The following is a 15,388-nucleotide window of genomic DNA, read 5'->3' as shown; positions in this document are numbered from 1 at the left end:
TCAACCTCCATCTTTAATGATCTTCCATTTACTGTGAGGAATATCTCGATTGGGGCTGATTTTCTCCCTTTCACCGTGTTCCGTCTGTATGTTTCCTGTTCTTCACCTGAATTCCTTTCTACTTTGTTCACTGAAGCCATGACATACTGCTTGTTTTTTAATTGGTGCGTTCTTACGTGCACAGCAACATGCCTGGATATGGCCATTCCTATTGCACCGAAAACAAATCATCTCTCTGCGCCAGCACGATTTCTGGGTGTGATCACCTCCACACTGATAACAGTCATCTTAACTTCTGGAATGATGGCCCTCTTTCTTTCCTGGCCACTGACTACGATCCTGTTCCTGGGATCTGTGCCTGTCGCCCTAGCTGCGTGCCTTGCTGTCAAACTGCCCCACAACTGGTTCACCTCGCCTCTTTCACACTTTGAAGCTCTGAATAGTCCCTCTCAGTGCACTCGATTGCCTGGGTGATCTCGATTGCCCTGTCTAGGGTAATTTTCATTTCAGCCAGAAGATTTTTTTGCGCACTTGTGTTGTTCATACCGCATACTAAACGATCACACAGCATGTCACCCAGTGCTGCACCAAACTCGCAATGTTCGGCCATTTTCCTGGGTCTGGCAACAAAGGCAGATATTGTTTCTCCTGGGTCCCTGACAATCGAGTTGAGCTTGTATCCAGCAGTATGATCAAGTCTTTGTGATTGAAATGCTCCGTGCCCAGCTTCACCAACCGGTCAAATTTCTTTGTGTAAGAGACCATGGGGATGTCAAACTTCCACATGAGGTTGTAGGTTATTGGCCCAAAATATGCCAATAGGATAACTTTCTGTTTATCCTCCCTCATTATTTAATTTGCCATGAACAAATAATGTAGATGCTCAACATACGGGCTCCAGTCTTTGGACCCCTGTTCGAATGGGTCTAATTTCCTAATCATGGGCATTTTTTGCTCAGTGTTCTCTGGTATTGTTGATACTTTTCGAGTCTGTGTTCGTCTTGGAGGCTTCTCCCTTCCTCCTCAAATTCGATGACTGCGGCTTGCGATCGATCGAGTTCATACTTGTTGCCAATGTGGTAACTCGAGGCAATGTAAGGTAGATGGTAAAAAGGAAGAACAAAGTGTTTATTGACAACTAACAAGAGTAACTTTTATAAAGGCACAGAGAATCCATACAGGTGTTAACAGATTGGCTCCCTGGTTGACTCTGAGCAGAACCCTGCTCCCCAGCGCCCGAGCGTTTTCCTCATTGCTCCTAAACGATAGGCCCCCAAGCCAGATTTGTGGACTGCGAGGGTATGCCTCTTAAAGGGGCCACGCTACCACACAGGGGCACTCACTGCATTTCATCCTTGCAGCAGGTTGGACCTGGACTCTGTTTTCAGGCTCCATTCTCAGCACAACTCCTGTACTGATATGGAATAAAAAAACGTCACTAAATGCTGCGCTCGCAGTTTAACTGCACCTTTCAAATGGTTACAAGACAACTGAATAAGATATATGTCAATTGATCTATATTTTATAACTTTGCTCACCACCAATAGAATACTCAAGAGGCAATTGGCACCCATAACTTATGGGTGTTTCTTTGATTCATTTAGGCGAAAGATAGATATGTACACGTGGGACAAAGGAAAAGAAGATTGATGTGAGATGAAACGGGGTAGTTCGGGGCTTGTGTGGCGCATAAACAGTGGCAGAGATCAATTGGGTGGATGGCCTGTTGTTGGTCTTTAATTCTATTGCCCATCAAAAATTCAGCTGCCAGAATACATATTGCAAATACCTTACGGGCTCTGAATCTTCTACCTATAATGTCAGGCATTAGATCTAAAATCCTGCAATCCATTTTGCATATCCAGGGTGAAATGATATTCATGGACTTTTGCATTATTTCTGATGCGGGAGCTCAGGGTTTATTTGCAGTGTGGAGGGTGACTTGATAGAAATGGATTGCAGGCTGTATCTTGTTTCGCTCACTCCTATTGCATTTCTGCTCTGGTGATATGAAGAGTAAATTCATCAAGTTCACATGTCCCATGAAGTTAGGAGTGTGAGATTGGTGAATTCAAACTGCTGTGTACGCACACGCTGCTTTGCTGACTTGAATGCAAAGTTGAATGATTTGTTTGATCACTGCTACCGGACCTTTTTGGTTCTTTCTGGCAAGGGCAGCAATTGTTGCCCATCCCTGTTTGCCCCTTGAACTGAGTTTCTTGCACAACCCTTTCAGAGGGCAGCTAAGAGCAGACTTCCTTCCCTAAAGGACATGAGTGAACCAGATAGGTTTCTACAACAATCAGCAATGATTTTATGGCAATCATTTAGTCTTTAAGGCTGGAATTCTCCACCCGTTGGGATTCTTTTTCCCCTCCGGCAGCACACCCCCACCCAAGGGTTTCCCGGAAGCATGAGGTGTCTTAAATGGGAAATCCCATTGACAAGTAGCAGGGGTAGATGATCCCTCTGCCAGTGAACAGCACACCAATGCGAAACATGCGGCCGGAAAGCTGGAGCTGGAGAATCCTGCCTTTAATTCCAGATTTTTATTGAATTCAAATTACACCATCGGTGGTGGTCGGATTCGAACCCCTGGGTCTCTGGATTACTAGCCCAGCGACAATACCACTGCAGCTGAGTGAGTAAATACTTTTTTAAAAAATTCCAATTGAGGGGCAATTTAGCGTGGCCAATGCACATCTTTGGGTTGTGGGGGTGAGACCTACCCAGACAAAGGGAGAACGTGCAAACTCATGGAACAGTGATCCGGGGCCATGATCAAACCCCAGTCCTCGGTGCCGTGCAGTAACAGTGGTAACCACTGCGCCACCGTGCCACCCCTCTGAGTGAGAAAATACGATCACCTTTGGAAAGGTGCCAAAATATACGACAGCTTAGATTTTCTAATGAGCGTCTAGTAATAGCAGAGATAACCCATTAACTTTGAAAGGGATTTTCAGGCTCTTCCTACTGGTGAGATCTTCCAGTCCCCCCGAAGGGGAAAATAATTTTGGATATTTCCAATGGCATTTCATAAAGTTCCACATGTGAGTCTTTTAATCACAGATTGTAGAAATAGGGAAAACAATGGCCGGGATTCTCCCCTACCTGGCGGGGCGGGGGGTCCCGGCGTAGCGGAGTGGCGCCAACCACTCCGGCGTCGGGCCTCCCCAAAGGTGCGAAATTCTCCGCACCTTTGGGGGCTAGGACTTCGCCGGAGTGGTTGGCGCCACTCCGACTGGCGCCAAAACCGGCGCCAGCGGCCTTTGACGCCCGGCGCCCAGCGCCGTGGCTGGCTGAAAGGCCTTCGCCGGTTCACGCATGCACTTGTGCGTCAGCTGCCGCTGACGTCACCACCGGCGCATGCGCACTGGGGGATTCTCTTCCACTTCCGTCATGTTAGAAGCCGTGGCGGCGGCGGAAGAAAAAGAGTGCCCCCACGGCACTGACCTGGCCGCCGATCGGTGGGCCCCGATCGCGGGCCAGGCCACCGTAGGGTCCCGCTCGCGCTGCCAATCCCGCCGCCACCAGAGGTGGTTGAAACCACGGCGGCGGGAGAGGCCTCTCAGCGGCGGGACTTCGGCCCATCGCGGGCCGGAGAATCGCCGTGGTGGGCTCGCCGATTGGTGCGGAGGGCACGCCGATCGGCGGGGCGTGATTCCCGCCCCCGCCAATTCCCGGGTGGCGGGATTTTCGCCGTCCCCGGGCGATTCTCCGACCCTGCGGGGGGTCGAAGAATTTTGCCCAATAGCTCTATTGCAAATTGGTTTGTTATTTGCAAAGCTTTATCTGAAGCACAGTGAGCAGTTGAGTTGGGTAAAAGTCTTGACTGAATCTTTGGCTGCTTATACTATTCAAATTGACTTACAGTGTTATAAATAACTTATTAAACACTTACTGGTCGTACCAAGTTGTTTGGGAGAGAAATACAAAGCAGTTAACTAACACTCAAAGTAGTCTGGCCCCACCAAAGAGTTGTCCTAAGGCAAAGCAAAGGTATAATTGCAGATAAGGGTTAGAAAACAGGAGAGAAATTCAACATTCCTTCATTCAATTGCCTTAACTTCAGATGGAGAGGCAATTGAGTAGGATTACCATTCCACTCTAAAATACATATATGGAAATCCAGACGAACATATCTCGCCCGACCTGATCAGTGAGTTGCCTTGGCAATATCTGACAGGAGTCCACTCACTGCCTGCCTGTTTAATTCAAATATGCCTAAATCCCAGTTTTAATCAGACCTGAGTTTGCTGGGGAACAGTGGGTCAAGTAGTCATGTCAATAATTCATTGCCCATCTCTGCAAGTAAGTTCCACATTCTAAACACTCTTATGGGTCAAAAGGTTTTTCCTGAATTCCTGTTGGATTTATTAATAGTCATTTTATATTTACAGCCCTAGTTTTGGTCTCAGCACAAGTGGAGGCATATTTGTGATATCTATCTTATTGAAACATTTCGAAATTTTAAAGGCCTCTATAAGATTACCCCTCAGCCATCTCTTTTCATGAAAAAAAAAGAGTCCAGTTGTTAAATTTGTTGAACGTCCATGTGACAAAGGAAGAAACTGGAGCAAAACAAAGAGTCATCGGACACGAAAAGCGAGCTCTTTTCTCTCCCTACAGATGCTGCCAGACCTGCTGAGATTTTCCAGCATTGTCCCTTTCGTTTAAGAAACTGGAGCCTGTCTGTCTCCAACATACATTTATTCACACCACAACAGGACAACACAAGTGCACAGACTACATGGTAGAAACTCATCCTTCTGTATGCATCTGAACCTTTCCCCCAATTATTAGCTGCTCTTCATCGCAACCAGAGCCTGGATTGAATTGTCACAGTATCTGCAACATTAACATCAGTCTATTCAATATTTCCTGTTAAGTATATCCCTTTGCTTCTGGAATCATCCTTGCGCATTTATTTATACCTTCTCCAGTCCCTCTGTCGTTTTTGTAATATGGAGACCGGAATTGTACAAATTGCTCCAAGTGTGGTCTAACCAATCAAGTTTAATAAAACATCTTTGCTTTTCAGTTTTTCACATTACAAATTATAGGAGTGTCTGTTTCTATTTATGGCTTTATTAACATTCATGTCTACTTTTCGTAATCTGTGCTTGTACTTTTCTATTCCATTTTTACTCTTGTAATCCAAGCAACATAAATAATTTTTATTCTTCCTATCAAAATAGACTACCTCACAAACATCTATACTGAAACTAATTTGCCAATTGGATATCCATTTTCTAGGTTTATTCATGTCCTCTTTTATGTTCTGTTATCTTTCTTCAGTAATAACACCACACAGTCCACATTAGCGAGTGATTTTGCATCGGCATCTGCCACGAGTTTAAATGGCAATGCGGCAGCAAAATTTCACGAGTGTTGGGAAACGGGGCAGAATTCTCCGACCCCCCGCAGGGTTGGGTAGTCGCCCGGAGCCGGCGTAAATCCCGGCCCCGTTGTGGCCGGAATTTTCCGCCACCCGGAAATTGGCAGGGGCGGGAATCGTGCCCCGCCAGTTGGCAGGCTCCCCCCACGCCAATCGGCGGGCCCCCCGCGGTTATTCTCCGGCCCACGATGGGCCAAAGTCCCCCCGCTGTCAGGCCTCTCCCGCCGACGTGGTTCAAACCGCTGGCGGGGGCAGGCGGCGCGATCAGGCCCCGGCGTCCTGTGGGGGGCACGGGCAGATCGGACCCCAAGGGGTGCCCCCACGGTGGCCTGGCCCCCGATCGGGGCCCACCGATCTGCGGGCGGGCAGTGCCGTGGGGGAACTCTTTTTCTTCTGCCGCCGCCATGGCCTCCACCATGGCGGAGGCGGAAGTGACCCCCTCCACTGCGCATGCGTTGGTGGTGACGTGAGCGGCCGCTGACGCTCCAACGCATGCGTGAACTCATGCCGACCTGCGAAGGCCTTTCGGCCACCCCGACGCCGATCGGCGTGGCGCCAAAGGCCGTTGGCGGCAGTCGGCGGAGCGGGAGCCACTCTGGCGTGGGCCTAGCCCCTAAAGGTGAGGAGAATTCCACACCTTTGGGGAGGCCCGACGCCGGAGTGGTTGGCGCCACTCCGCTACGCTGGGACCCCCCGCCCCGCCGGGTAGGGGAGAATTTAGGATTCTCAACGGCGAGATTAGTTTCCCTATTTTCCCCGCCCCACGTCAGTGACATAATGCAGGCAGGAATCTCATTTAAATACATGTGACTACATTTTAATATTATGGCTTCCCTGCCAAAGGATTTTCCCCCCTCCCCGCCTCGATTAAATATTCAAACCTCGCCGATGTGATGTCAAACCTTGATCGATAGTCCTCACTGGTGGGTCTTCCTTCCAAGGGCAGACAGATCTTGCTCACTGCCAATCAACGCTCAATTGAGCTTTAAAGGGCTGTGGGCTTCCAAGAGTCAGCAGCAGCGCATTATGCGCCAACACTCAGGACAGCAAGCGTCCAGTGGTCTTCATCCTTAAAATTGTAACCCTAAGTGTGTTCCGTCTACTATAGTACCCGAGTCTATTCTTTCTGTTAATTCTTCAAACAGTTAAATAAGGTCAGTCAAGTGTGACCTTCTCATTTGCAATACTGTTCATTATTACATCTTTGGTTTCTAGATGTTTCTCTTGCATGTTTCAGTGGCGATTTCATTATTTTTATCATGATCAGCTAACTGGTCTCTGGTTCCCTGGGCTTGTTCTTTTCCCACTCAGCAATCTTATTAGCAGTGCTCCAGTACACTGGCACTGTCCCCATTTCTAATATTTTTATAAATATGTACTAGCGTCTCTGCTCTCACTTCCCTTACTTCTTTTAATGAGTGGATGCAATCCATCCGGATCAGAGATTTTAAAGTTTGATTGTTTATCAATTGTTTCTCTCCCCCCCTCCCCCTTGTGATACCACCACAAGGTTCAAAACCGAATACTGATCAATGACTCGATACACCAGTTAGTAAGTTTGATATCAATGCACATTTATTTGCACACATAGTCAATTATTACTCATGCACAAACTCCACTCACTAAACCACAACTACTACTAAAAGCCTATACTTAGCTTCGGGCGCCCACTCAGTCAGAGGAACAATGGCCGTTGTCCGGTTCTGATACTGCTGGCTTCGAACTGGTATAGAATAGTAGCTAGGAGTGCCTAGCTCGTAGCATGCGTTGACTTTAGACTTACTTGGCTGGTGCTTGGCGGGCCTCTCGTCGCTGAGAGCCAAGACCAAGATGAAGGTGAAGAAGAAGAGAGCGCTCTGACCTTGGGGACTCGGTTTTATACCCCAAAGGGTTTCGCGCCCTTCTGGGCGGACCCTGGACTTGGTCCCAATTAATTGGACCATGTTCCAATCATTTGTATCGATTCTCTCCAATAAAGGGGTCGTTTCTCGATCGCTGGGCGGACCCTAGGTAACCGTTGGCCTGCCTTTGTTTTAGTCTCCACTGGCGCCGGGGAGTCTGCCCTGGTACCGATTGTTTAAATGTTTCTCATTTGTCCCCGGAGATAGCTCATTTCTAAGCTAATGGCTTGTAGCATCAGTTTTGTCTGGGATCTGCAAGTTCCAATCCACAGGCAACCCTTGCACCTGCTTGTTTTCCTAGTACTGTCCAATTTTCCCTGTACTCGTTGCGAGTGTCCATTTTGGAATCGGGATCGGGATGTAGGTACAGTACACTACAGTAACTCCATCATCAGAGGAACACAGCTAAAGAAGGATTTAATTCATCTACAATGAAAGCAAACACTGTGGATGCTGGAAATCTGAAATACAAATAGTAATTGAGAGAAGCACTAAGCAATTTATTGTTTCAGGTTGATGACCTTTCATAAGGACTAGAAGATGTCAGGGATGAACAATTTTGAAGAAAGTAAGTGAAAGAAAGAGGAGTGGGGAGAGGAACGAACACGGATGGAGGTCTCTGATAGAATGGAGGGCAAGAATGATGTAGTGTTTTCTACTGACTTTCTGGAGCTATCTGGACAAAGGAACATGGGTGTGAGTGGACTCTAATTGCTAGACCACGTAGACACAAGGGCACATCCTCATAAGTGGACATGCACACAGCACACATGTTAATAAGTATTTGTGTATACAAATACCTAGGGGGTTTGTTAATGCAGTTAGCTGGATTGTTAGAGTGTGATGCTGAATGATGCACATGATGTGGGTTCAATCCCTGTACCAGCTGTGATATTTTATAGAGGCTGTGTCCTGAGCTTGCAGAGTGATGTCCCTTAAGCTACAAGTTGTTAAAATTGACTCTCTCTAATGGAGAGAGGTGCCTCTGGCCTTTTGTGACAATAATAATGATATAAGTACCCACTTAGATTAACATATCCGTACAGATGTATCTAACCACATAGCGAAATAAAAAGGCAAGCATGTAACGCACATGTATAGAATCATACTTGCATATATGCCAATCTCGATTCTACTGGTCAAAACAGCAGTACAGAGTATAACTTAAGTCTGACGGCTTGTGATTGAAGTGGTGCTGTATGGAGGCAGTACCTGTGCTGTGTGATAGTGAATGCATGGAGGAATGGTAGCACAGTGATTATGTTATTGGACATGGGTTCATAATACCACTAGGATGTCAGATTGCAGAGCAGACTCGATGGGCTAAGTGGCCTAATTCTGCTCCTATGTCTTATGGTGAGGGGAACTTAAATTAAATTAATCTAGAATTTAGAAAGAAAGTTAGTATCAGTAATAGAAAACATGTAGCTACCACATTTTTGATAAAACCCGTCCGATTCACAAACGTTTTTTTTAGGAAAGGGAATCAATTGTTCTTACCAGCCTGGCCTACATATGATTCCGTCTCTCAGCAATGTGATTGAACCACCGTCCGAATGGCCCAGTAAATCATTCAGTTGTTAAGAGAGTGGCTCACCACCATTGTCTTAAAGGTAATTAAAGACAGGGAATAACTGTTGGCCTTGCCAATGACGCCCACCTCCTGTGAATGAGTTAAAATAAGCTAACAGTGCTGTCAATACAGTGACATTTTATATTGTATGTCAAGACCTGACCTTTTGCTTTTAATGTCAAGCTTTCCTCTCTTGTTCTCTATTTGATAGATATTCCTACCTGTGGGACTATCCATATAAATGCCACCTACAGAGGTAGTGCACCATTGTAACTAGTTTGTCAAAACCATTTGAGGAGCTCCAGAGTGCACTGAGTAACTCTTGCACCAGTGATAATTCAGTGCCTCCATCTGTTGTTTCATTTCATTCCAGCAAAGCTGGGCATTGATGGCATAGTTCAAGTTCTTTTTTTTTTCACAGTTTCTCTGAAAAATACCATTGACCAGAAGGTTATATAAAACTGCTGATGAAAGTCGTGAGTTTGAAACAATATTTTAGCACTGATATTGATCGGTGCATTCATGATGTGGCCAAAATAGGTTTAATGTCAACCTGCAGGATCCGTCCAAACATGCCAATGACTGACGGTAAGAGTGGGAGAGATTCCTGGTCAGCTGGGCTTGATGTGGAGAAGCAGCCCGCAAACTATAAACCCCTGGTGGCAGACAAGCATCTGTTCTGGGAATTACTAGCTCGGAACAGATAAAAGTCTGCCTTTGTGCACCAAAGGTGTGGGAAGAGAATCGTTAAATCTGAATTTCTGTTGTCCTTAAGAAGATCCGCATTTGAAGCTAGCCAAAATTACTTTCATTCCGAAACAGATTTCAGAATATGTTGAATTTTATCTGTTCTATCCATTGATGTGTCTTCAGCATATTATATTAGTATTTCTAAAATGTTTTGGTAAAGGGCGCATTCGAGTATTATGAGCCAGTCTGCAAGCTTGCATTGCTGAGTTGGAGCCTCATGAGAATGGTTTGGAGGGAACGTTACAAAATTATTCTTTGTAAAGAACTTCTTTAAATCCTTGTTTGTTTCATGTTTCTCATTGAACCCCTATCTTGCTGGCTGGTTTTAAAATCAGTGACTTCTGGTTTTGAACTGACCCCCCCACTGCATGCTGCTATGTGGACTGATTTGGCAGATCCCCTTTGATTCAGTATTCTCTGTGGAATAGCTCATGATGTCATGCTGATGGACTTGGCAGGCAGTCAATCAGCTTGTTTGCAATCCAGACCTTGAACCGATTCTTGTATGGGATTGGTGGAGATTTCAGAAACTTCTGGAACAGGAGAAGCAAGCCCCATTTTGTGTAGTTCTGCGAAAATATTCAGGCAGGAAGAAGCTTGAAGACTTTCTCAGCTTTCCCTCTACCAGGCAATTTAAAGGGCTCCCAGCCAGACCTGTGGAAGGCACTCCTATTTGAAAGGCTGTGGGCAGTAACCAGACCTGTGAAGGAGACTACTGGTTTGAAAGACTACGCGCAGGTTCTCCCACTAGGTCTATAACAGTTTCATCCTTTTTCTGAATGGCTAGGAAAAGCCGAGTCTGAGGACTCTCTTCACAATTTGGCTAAAATCTCTGCACAGAGATCAGAGAAGCAGAAAAGAGAGACTAGAGATAGAAACTGCTACAACCTCTCATGTTTAGAGCTCCAGTAATACCTCAGGGAGACAGAGGCTCCATATGGCGGTCATAGGATAGAATTGCACTAACCTGAATCTCCTGTGTAAATTGAGTTCCCAGAGGGTTGCATTTGGAGAAAGCATGGCATTTACAGAGACCACAATCTCAGCAGCGAAGATTCATCTCAAATCTTTTCCTCCTATTCCCATTATTTTATTATTTTCCTACCCCTTCACCATGTGTCTGTCTTGTGTGTGTAGGTGCAGGGTGGGACGGTAATTTGTGAGTAGGTAGATTACTAGACCATTGTTCTTTTATCTCCATTATATATGTTCATCTTTTACTCTTGTTATAAATGAACATTTTGTTAATGTTTTACTTTATATCTGCCGCCTGTAACTCATGAGAGCAGTCAAGGGTTAAAGATCTCAGGGAAACAAAATATTGATTAATTCACTTGTGTTGAAACCTTGAGCCTCATGGAGGAGTGGAGGATGTGTAGTTTCTGCTCCTTCGTCGGTATGTTTTCCGCCATACTAAGGTAGCTGTTGAAACAAGCCAGCCAGTGCTTACTTATGCTGTTGCATTCGCTGAGTGGGGGCTGTGTTGTAGACACTCCGGCTTGATGCGGAGCTCCATCCTTTAAAATCTTGGAGATTAAATTGATGCAATTGTTTCGTCCACCCCACCATGATAAGACGCTGCGCTCTCCCTGTCTTCCCGGTCAAGCACAAAATCGCCCTGGCCTCTGGCTCCTATTCAGTGCAGATCACGGGGTGTTGTATAGCGGACCTCATGGTCCAGGGGAGGGAGTTTAAAAATTACAGACTCTACGTCCTCCCCCACCTCTGCACGGCCGCACTCCTGGGGTTAGACTTCCAATGTAACCGTCAGAGTCTAACATTTAAATTCGGCAGCCCTATGCCTCCCCTCACTGCCTGCAGCCTCGTGACTCTCAAGGACGATCCCCCGTCCTTGTTTGAAAACCTCACCCCGGATTTCAAACCTGTCACCACCAGGAGCTGACGGTACAGTGCCCAGGACCGGACCTTCATCAGATCCGATGTCCAACGGCTTATGAAGGAAGGGGTCATCGAGGCTAGCAACAGCCCCTGGCGAGCACAAGTTCTGGTGGTAAAGTCTGGAGAGAAGAATAGGATGGTTATAGACTACAGTCAGACCATCAACAGTTTTACGCAGCTGGACGCGTACTCTCCCCCACCCCCCCGTATATCCGACCTGGTCAACAGGAGCGCGCAGTACAAGGTCTTCTCCACGGTGGACCTCAAGTCTGCCTACCACCAGCTTCCCATCCGTGCAAGCGATCACAAGCACACTGTGTTCGACTCGGACGGGTGGCTCTACCACTTTTTAAGGGTTCCCTTCGGTGTCACAAACGGGGTCTCGGTCTTCCCATGAGAGATGGACCGAATGGTCGACCGATACTGTTTACTGGGAACCTTCCCGTATCTCGATAATGTCACCATCTGCGGCCACAATCAGCAGGACCACGACACCAATCTCCGCAAATTCCTCCAAACCGCAAAGTTCCTGAATCTGACTTACAACAAGGACAAATGCGTGTTTAGCACCGACCGCCTAGCCATCCTCGGCTACGTAGTGCGAAATGGAGTGATAGGCCCCGACCCGGAACGCATGCGCCCCCTGATGGAGCGCCCCCTCCCCCACTGCCCCAAAGCTCTCAAGCGCTGCCTCGGCGTTTTCTCATATTACGCCCAGTGGGTTCCCAATTACGCCGACAAAGCCCGTCCCCTCATCCAAACAGCCACGTTCCTCCTGTCGATGGAGGCCCGCCAGGCCTTTAGCTGCATCAAAGCGGATATCGCAAAGGCCACGATGCGCGCTATCGACGAGTCCCTCCCCTTCCAGGTCGAGAGCGACACGTCCGATGTAGCTCTGGCAGCCACCCTCAACCAAACGGGCAGACCCGGGGCCTTCTTCTCCCGTACCCCGACGGCCGACAGGACACGGTCTCCCTACGGGACCTGGCAACCGCCGGATCCCCACCACCGCCCCCGGCACCAGCCCCCCCACCCCCTCTCCAACCGCAACTTCTCCTCGCAGGCGCTCCCCTCCCTGGCCCGCCAACCTCCTCACCCACGCCGCCTAGAGGACCAGACGCCAGGTTAATGGGGGGGATTGTTGGGTTACGGGTATGTGGGTTTAAGTAGGGTGATCATTGCTCGGCACAACATCGAGGGCCGAAGGGCCTGTTCTGTGCTGTACTGTTCTATGTTCTATGTAAGTGCCATTCTATTCTGTAGGGCAACTGCTCTTCTAGCAACCATTTCAGTTTCTATCTGGTTAACAGCTTCCGCAGGGTCATTAGCTACCTGCTCAAGGATGTCTCGTAATTCGTGCAGGTCGTATGCATTAGCGGCTATTCCTAAAGGTGGTATCATGATTCCCAGCATTTGTGCCCATGTCATAACACTTTATGTCGTCCTGTGGTGGGGATAGTCCTGCAGTTGCTGGACGTGATGTACCTAAGGGATGATATATCCCAAATAGCAGGAGTCCTCACAATTTTCTGGTAACTACGGGTATGCCTTGCGTCCAAAGATAAAATATGTGCCGTTATATGCGGTCAGGTTTCCTTTACTATCAGTCATCATTAGTCTAATCATCCCCTCTTTGCTGCTACTAGTTCGATTTTCAACCACTGACCAGTCAAAGATGAATAGTCCTTTCACTGTAAGGCAGAGCACAGGGGGTTGCCAATTCAAGTCGCACTGACTCATGCCGACTGGGTAGGTCCCATATTTTTTACATTTCCTAAAGCATATGCTACCTTTTGGGACTCCAGTATAATTGGGAAGGATCAACTAGGGTGGTTGACGTGTTACATTAAATCTAGGCCACCACCATCCTTTAAACCTGTTCATATCGTATCCAGCTGATCTCCAATCTAACATATCCTGTGTATCTTCACCATGCCCTGTATTATTCCGTTGCAGGGCCCACTCTGCTATCTCGTTACTGGTGAATGGGATGGGTCGCACTGGGATGCCCTCCCCCGAGCATCTAGGAATTTGTGTACAAACCCAACAACTGGATTTATTTACCCTCTCTGCATATGAGTGGGCCATGTATATCAAGGTGTTAGTGTTCAGTTTACCCTCTACATGATGTTGGATTAATATGATAATATAAAAACATCAACGCCGTCATTCTCTTCAGGTCAGCGTTTCGCTAGTACTCTCAAAGTTCCGTACAATGTAGCTTACACCGAGTTGCGTGGATCCAATCTGGCTTTTCTTTTACTTTAATGGCTGTTCGGGTTGTTAGCAGCACTTTAGGGTCCTTTCCACTGGGAGAAAAATAATCTTTGTTTAGTCCTTTCACATATACTTGATCTCTAGGTTTAAAGCGGTGTGTATTTCCCTCTTTTGGATGCATCTGAGCCTGTCACACATTTTCATGTATTTTTCTAGCGGTCTCGCACATGGCGTGGGCATATTTGAGTGATGTTTCATCTGCCCATATTACGGCTACTGCCGCTGGGGTCATTGGTGGTTTTGTTCCAGTTGGCATGGAGCATCCCATTAATATCTCATATGGGGTTAAGCCTGTATTGCGATTTTTCTGATTTCTCGGGGCATACATTACTATGGGTATGGCATCTGGCCATAGCAGCCCATTATGTTGACACACTTTTGTAACTGCAGTTTTAATTATTCCATTCACCTGTTCCACCATTCCTGAGGATTGCGGCTGATATGGGATATGCAATTTCCAATCAAATCCCATGGCTTCTGTGAGGGCTTTGGTCAATTTGCTAGTGAAATGAGTTCCCCTGTCACTGTTAATACCCATCGGTATTCCAAACCTAGGTATTATTTCCTTCAATAGAATATTTACCACTGTTCCAGCATCTTCTCTTTTGGTCTGAAAAGCCTCTACCCACCGTGAAAACATGTCCACTATCACCAGCATGTATTTAAATCCCTTAGCCATCGGCATGTGTAAAAAATCTATCTGCAAATTTTCAAAAGGCATTTTAGGCTGTGGGAGATGATCAAAGACAGCGGGTGTTTTGCCCCGATTATTCCTCTGACAAATCATACATGTGCGGTCTTCTTTTTCAATTGTTACTGTAATACCTGGAGCATACCATTGTTGACATATGGCAAGTGTCATCCCTCCTTTGCCCACATGAGCCTGCCCATGGGCAAGGTGGCATAGTGGCAAAAACAAACTTCTGGGGCATACTGCGCGGGTATCGGGGTGGACCCAGATCTGATGGCTGTCTTGGTAGCAACCGGCTTTTTTGCCGAGAGCGATGCTCCTGTGGGGAGGCTTGCTCCTGTGCCTGCTTTAACTCTGCTTCTGTATGGTGGACGGAAGTTCTACTACAGCAGCTTGTAGCTGTGGCTGCTGTTTAAGAGCCACTTCTTTGGCTATTTTATCAGCAAATCTATTACCACTGGAGACTTTGTCGTCTGCAGCAGTATGCACTTTGCACTTTAAAACGGCTATCTTACTGGGCAGATGAACAGCATGTAGTAAATTTAAAACCAATTTTGCATGTTTAATAGGTTGGCTGGAGGAACTTATGAGTCCCCTGTTTTTCCATGATTGGCCAAAATCATGTACTACACCAAAGCAGATCGGGAATCAGTATAAACATTAACTGTTTTATTTTTAGCTGGAATACATGCTTTAGTAAGGGCAAACTATTTGGCCACTTGAGCAGAACATTCCCGAAGGCAGAGCAAAAGCTTCCACTACCTTGAATGGAGTTACTATTGCACAGCCGGACAGGAGGGTCATATCATTTGGTCGGTTTGCTGACCCGTCGGTAAAAAAAATGATGTCTGGATTTTCTAGCGGGTGAATCAATAAATCAGGGCAAGGGGTTGTGGTGG

Source organism: Scyliorhinus canicula, chromosome 17 (genome assembly GCF_902713615.1).
Source record: "Scyliorhinus canicula chromosome 17, sScyCan1.1, whole genome shotgun sequence".
In the NCBI taxonomy this organism is placed as follows: Eukaryota; Metazoa; Chordata; class Chondrichthyes; order Carcharhiniformes; family Scyliorhinidae; genus Scyliorhinus; species Scyliorhinus canicula.
This window is presented reverse-complemented; position numbering follows the sequence as displayed.